Genomic DNA, 7,450 nt, shown 5'->3' with positions numbered 1-7,450 from the left:
CCTTGTGTCTGAAACCTGATACGGGCTTTGAACTTTTTAGCATCAAGGACCTTTCAGATTTTCTTCTGCTAAACGCCCCTTCTTTCAAAACCCTCATCAAGGAGAATGAAACTTGCCTTTCACTTTGGAAGTGAGAAATCCTATGTAGGTTCTCTCCAGTCACAAAAGGTTTTTCTTCCTTCAATTACATTTGCATTTTCTCCAGTTTTTCTCTATATGAACAGAAAAATCTCCAACCCCCAACCTCTTCTTTGCTTACTATACTGACCTTAATTAATCTCAAGATTTGGGTGATTTTTGGTAATGCCTACCTAGCATCTATTTTCTTTACAAACTGCCTCACCATAGCTTAAACTAGGGGCCTCCAATTTTTTTTTAATTGAGTCTCTTTATTCTTTAAAAATATTATCACACATTTCCAAATATATTTTATTTTGCTATATTTGTTAATAAGCTATATACAATAAGCTATATGGTGGATCATTACATTCGGTAGACTATAAAACACATAAAAATAGAAATTAAAAAAGTGAGATAGTGGTGAAAAAATTATACATTTAAAATGTATTATATTATTATATTTTAAATGTTATCTATGATGATGATGATATCATACAGTTATTTAGTTAATATTTCAAAGTCCAAAGCACAGAGATAGCCGGGCACACCTCCGGTGATAGAGGACGGGAAGCAAGTTTCAAATCATAACCCTAAAGTTTGTTGTTTTTGTGACTCTAAGATCTGATTAAATCATCCCTACTTTGTAACTGAAATGTGCCTGATGAAGGGCTTGCTATCCCTTTCTACAATTATTTTTTGCTTGTGTGACTTTATTGTTTATTTTCAATCTGTGGTTTCTTTTAAGATAGCTATAAGCCACTTGTCCAATGAATGAAGTTTAATTTACTAAACCAGATTAAATAACCTTGAAATCTATTTAACAGGACATGTCTAAACTAAGGGAGGTTGAAATATGCTGCAATTAAATGGCTGAGTGAGGCAGCCACTGTCCGTTCCTCCTCAGGATGGATGCTCTGTCCTCCGGAACTTGGGTGATGTGATGTGTGTTACCAGCATGGGAGAGGATGCTGTGCCAGCCACCGACTAGTACAGCTTAGTAGAGCTTACTTTTCTTTGTTGTTACATGTGTGTACATACCTATTTTTTTCAACCTAAGCCCTACTCACTGCCTCATTTGTTTGTTCTACTGTGGATTCCCACTGATTTAAATGGAATACTTTTCCAAAATTACCCCCAAAGGTCACCAACTACAGAGGAAAGTAATTCACACTCCTGGAAATTTGGGCATTAGCTTTAAAATGACAGTCACTAAATTTTTTTGAAGTTTTCTCATTATATCTTTAAAAGTCCTTAAAAGCAAAATAGCTTTAGCATTCATCATCATATTGGGTTTTAGATAAAGTGTCTTTTCAGTAATTAACCATTTTCTAAAATGTATATTTATACCATGTCTGTCTTCTGGCTTGGTCTGTCTCCTGGCAAATAACTATGTTTATGTAAGTTTGCAAGTTTCAGGATTGCAATTTTGGAACAAAGATAAAAGAGGTCTCTTTAAATGTGTTGAGGGTAACTTGAAATCGGTCGCCTCTGTGATGTTGATGTTTCAAAACCCTGGTGACACCAGCAACACCTGTGACCTTCTCAGTACCAAAAGATCTTGGAACCGGTGTCTCTCAGTAAACATGGAGACAAGGGGAATAGGACAGAGGTGCAGCCCCAGTGCTACTTTATCACATTTGTACCCATGACCTCTCAGAGGGAAGAGAGGCTCAGACCCTCCATTTTAAAATTTTATTTATTTAGAATATTAAGAAAAATGAAGGAATACTCAAATATGGTCATAAAATACAGTTCCTTTCAAGACAGAAAAGAAAACATTCTATATTCAGGTGACACGAGATACCTTTATTTGATAATTATTGACTTTTCTTAATATGACTGCTTTCTCCTTTCTTTCTAGAAATACTTTAAGCAGGGATTTGGGCCCCAGGTTCCAGGGGACGTTATGGGGGCCTCTCAGGGTACCACTTAGGCTGGATCACTCTACAAAGTTACGTTTCCCTGGACTACTAGGTGACTTGGGCACACGTGACAATCAACCATCAATCTCTTTATTCAGAAACCAGTTTTCAGACACTATTTGTGAAACTTAGTAAATCGGGTATTTCTCCCTCATTGAATAAATAAGGAGCTGTTTTTTATTTCAGTACAGTAATTGCCATAGGAAATGGTTAGTAATCGTGGTATTCGCAATTCAAAAACACCAGACGCCAATGAACATCAATTCGCTAGTTTTTGACAACTCTGTTAGATGTCCCTAGATTAGGCACAGACAGGGGCAGGCAAAGAGCTCAGTATGGCAGTATGTAAGTTGGATATTTACCAGCAGTGCTCGGTAAATAGAGTTGCTAGATTTAGCAAATGAAAACATGATACGTCAGTTAAATATGAACAGCTGATGAAAACAAATAATTTTTTAGTACAAGCATGTCCCCCACAAAATTTAGGGCACACTTATACTAAAAATATTCATTGTTTATCTAAAATTTAAATTCAAGCAGGCATCTTATATTTTATCTGGCAACCCTATCTTAAAGCCTCAGGGAAGAAAATATCACAACCATAATGTCCTTCTAAAATTTCCAATATTGGCAGTCAGTACTCTGTTACCAGATAGTACAATATCTGATCATTTTTTATAACAGATCTTAAGACTCCTTAATTAAGAGTTGGATCGCTTACTGGAACCTTTCAGCAAGTCAAGAAACAATAAAGAATATGGTTAAGAAACCTTAATGACTAGGTGATGATGAGCCCTCAAATCTTCATACGTAAAATGGAAAAAATACCTCTGTATGTAATTCTCAGTTTTTTAATAAGTATCAATAATAAGTTAATTAAATGGAATTTATTTGTATTTATCAGTGGAATGGAACGTATTACCATTGTTCATACTCAGTGATGGAAAGTGGAAGGAAAGAGATGTTAACATCTGCTTTCCTTTTCCAATCTCAGTTCAAAAACAAGGCTTAACGTTAAAAAATATAGAGTCAAATTGTTAATCGAATTTCCAACCTTTTATCTGTGATATGGCAGTAACCCATTTTTAGCTAGATATCCTTCCAAAGCATCTTGAATGTGTTTTACTTTTGACTTTGGCTATGTTTAAAACACCCTAAATTTCTATAAAGTCAGACCTATGTATGTTCAAGTGTAAGTATAAAAATGCATTTCAGAGATTATTAGGTATGTATGCCATGGTAGGAAATGGATTATTTGGAGGAAGGCAATAGATCTGACCCACCAGACTTCACCAGGCATCAAATTCTCACGTGAAATCAGTAGATCAGGCAGAACGGTGCCAATGTCCACATGTCAGAGTAGAATCTAGCAGATACAACATAACCAAAGTCAAACCGGATGCCAGCATCTCCGGGCATCTTAGTTTGTGTGAATGATGTGTGGTTGATTGAGTCTCCTTTTAATAAAGTTATTTTCTAATCATTAGGTATATGTGTCTATTTCCAATGGTGCAGAGCTGTACAGGCAGGGCACAGTGATAGCAAAGGGAGCTACTCCCAAGCCTCTAGGACAACCAGAAGTTACGGTATGAGGCAAGAGCAATGGGCTTGTTTCCTGCGCAGCTGGCTCCCAGGTGCTGAATTATGTATATTTCACCTCCTCTGGAATGTAAACTATGTGTTCATGAAATTATTTTTCAATATTTTTATGTGATTTCAACATTGAACATCTAATATAATAGTGAGAGGAAAAAGAAAACTTACAAAAAAAAGTGATCTAACAGTGGTCTTCAACAGGCTATGTCTTAAGAGGCAGAAGTCAAAATAGACAATAATTTAGACAATTTCTGTAGATGATGAAATTGAAGAGATTTGTTTATACATTCATAATCCCTTTAATATGCTGTAGCTGCTTAGCTGACTAAAAGGGCATGTTTCCTCCTGAAGACAAGAGTTTCCCTGGGACCCAGGAGCTCTCAGGCTGTTTGGGTCCTGACTTTTTAAAAAATTATTTATTTTATATCAAGTATAGTTGATTTACAATGTTGGGTTAGCCTCAGGTATACAGTAAAGTGATTTAATTATACATATTCACATATCTATTCTTTTTCAGATCATTTTCCCGTATAGGTTATTACAGAGTATTGAGTAGAGTTCCCTTTGCTATATAGTAGGTCCTTGTTGATTATTTTTTGAATAAATCTTTATTGGAGTATAATTGCTTCACAATGCTGTGTTAGTTTCTGTTGTACAACAAAGTGAATCAGCTATATGTATACACATGTCCCCATATCCCCTCCCTCTTGCGTCTCCCTCCCACCCTCCCTATCCCACCCCTCTAGGTGGTCCCAGAGCACTGAGCTGATCTCCCTGTGCTATGCGGCTGCTTCCCACTAGCTATCTACTTTACGTTTGGGAGTGTACATATGTCCATGCCACTCTCTCACTTCGTCTCAGCTTACCCTTCCCCCTCCCCGTGTCCTCAAGTCCATTCTCTATGTCTGCCTCTTTATTCCTGTCCTGCCTCTAAGTTCTTCAGAAGCATTTTGTTTTCTTAGATTCTATATATATGTGTTAGCATATGGTATTTGTTTTTCTCTTTCTAACTTCACTCTGTATGACAGACTCTAGGTCCATCCACCTCACTAAAAACAACTCAATTTCGTTTCTTTTTATGGCTGAGTAATACTCCATTGTATGTATGTGCCACATCGTCTTTATCCATTCATCTGTGACACATGTACCACAGTGTTCATTGCAGAACTATTTACAATGGCCGGGACGTGGAGCCAACCTAAATGTCCAACAACAGATTATCTATTTTATATATAGCAATGTGTTAATCCCAACCTCTTAATTTATCCCTCCCTCCCACCTCTCCCCTTTGGTTGGGCTCTGACTCTCTGATCATCCTCCATGGTGCAGGTAAGCATTACTGTGTCACCTTAGCACTGGCAAAAACAGGTTAAGTGAGTTCACTGGCTTAATATTACCAGCAAGTCCCAGAGATGCAGTCCTATGTTTATTTCAGTGACAGAGTCTTCCCGTAATGATTGACTGTTTTAAAATCAGTTTCAAAACCAGACATCCAAAAACTTCCTTTTTCGTCTCTGCCCTGTGAAGTACTATATTTCTGCAAATTTGAAAAAGAAGCAAATCTCTTGACCTGTTGAAAACAGAAATCAGTAAATAGGATCTGATACTGCAGACAGTACCCACAATTCATTGTTTATGTAGCTTTCTTCATGAAGTGACAACTTACGATTGTCTTTATAGATGTTTTCACTGGAGTAGACTCATAATCAAGTTATTTTGTTTTTATGACACTCCCTTGAGGGGATAACAGTAGAGAAACATTAGACTGCCTTGTTTCCTCATGTACAAGAGGTGGTGTTCAGATTTAATAAACCGTGTCTATCTACATGGCTTTGACTCTTATTATTGGTGTTATGCGCCCAAGTAAAGTTCATAGGTATGTTTCTGTTCTTAAATCTTTTTCATTGATTCCTGTAGAGTAGCTCCTATATTTCCCATATTCCTTATCTTTTCTCCCCCTGATCCCAGGCAGGTTGACTGGTTTATTATTTCTCTTCCCCCTCCCCTTATTATGCATTCAGTTATTTTGTAGATGAGACACCCTGAGGGCAGGAAGCCTGTCATGTGACTTCTCCCCCAGAGCCCAGCAAGGGCACAGAGTGGGCACCAGTTATGTGTTTCCTGGAGGGTCTTATTCCTCGTACTTCACAGAGTCAGATATGTTCTGAGTGTAAATGTGCACTCGGATGTGATGGGTGATGAGGGCATGAGGCTGTGCAGATTTCCAGCTCCCCCGAGTCTTCTCTGTGCTGTTGTCCTGATAATGTCAGTGTGCCTGTCTCCTCAATCCTTTCTTTATCCCTATTTACGTCTAATTCATTCTGCGGTCAGATACTTCCCTCCTCCTCAAGTGAATCTGTCAGTGTGGAAGCCTGGAGGCTCACTCACAAGGGCATGAATTGGAGCCTGGATACTTGGAGCACGAGCTCAAATGAAAACTCAGGATATATGTGGAATATTTAACAGTTTGAAATCAAGCGAATGCATTTAAATTAAATATACCCTCTTCCCCTACATTAAAAAATACAACTTTATGCAATCAATTGCTTTTAAGAAATATAAAGCTATATTTTTATACCACGATGAATTGACAAAAATTCACAGACATATTAATTTAACTATTTCTGCTCACATCTACGTGTTTCTCATTAATGGATCAGCAATGTTTGGTGAAATAATGTGGTAAAACTTTCTTAATTCATATATTATTATGTATTTATTCACAAAAAGTTATTTTCTTGCTTTCAGCAAAATAATTATGTTGTTACAATCAATATTTTTTATATAATTTGGGTTTCAGCAGAAGTAATAATCTAAATGATCAAAAGAGTAAAATGTAACTATTCAAAATACAGAAAATTCAAATATATTATAATAACAATGTCCTTTAATGTAAATGTAAAATATAAAATTTAAATTATTTTCATATTAAGAATTTTTTTCTAAATATTCAAAGTTACCTGTTATAATTAAGAGGTAAATTATAAATTTTATTTATAAACTTCAGAATCTGAAAGCAAAAATTATTTGAAAGGTGAAATTTTTAAATTTATTTTCTGAAAAGTTTCTGGCATTTTATTAAATAATTTTATAAAAATAAAAGTATTTTCAATTCTATATGAACCTCTTTGCTAATGTATTGATCAGCATCAGATTTCATATATAACTCAATCCAAACATATTTATATATACATACACTATATGCACATAATATTGGTTAAGTATTTATAGTATTTACTTTAGTACTATATATGTACTGTTATAACATTTAAGAAGATTATAAATTGTTTAGTTTTGCAAAGGTTTCCTTATCCATGTGGGCGACCATTGCAAATGCCCTGCCCATGGTCATTGCCTCAAGCACTGTGTATGGGAACCTTAGGACAAGCGAAATCTCCAAGTACCTCTCAAACTATATCCACTGGCTTTTATCCTCAAACTTTTGATTTTAAAAACTATACACACACACACACACACACGCACCACTCCAACTCCTCTGTCTAATAGATTAGTTTTGAATTACCAAAATGACATATACTCCTTGTAAAATTCAAACAATATTTAGCAGATAACATAAAATCTGAAGTCCTTTTCAGTTACTCCACTCCCTCCATAGTTCACTTTTCCAGGAACTATTGTTGAAGTTTGATATAAAACATCCTAGATGTTTGCATGTGTATGTAACACACACAAATACACATGCACACACATACACGTGCTTTTCTTAAATGGAGGGGATGGTCCTGTCTTTAGCCTGAAACTCGCTTTTTTACTTTAAACGATGCACCATGAGTGTCAGCCTCCTTCGTTGT

This window comes from Monodon monoceros, unplaced genomic scaffold (assembly GCF_005190385.1).
Source record: "Monodon monoceros isolate NGI ecotype Baffin Bay Population unplaced genomic scaffold, NGI_Narwhal_1 Super_Scaffold_20, whole genome shotgun sequence".
NCBI lineage: Eukaryota > Metazoa > Chordata > Mammalia > Artiodactyla > Monodontidae > Monodon > Monodon monoceros.
The sequence above is the reverse complement of the archived record's forward strand: the minus strand, read 5'-3'. Positions refer to the sequence as shown.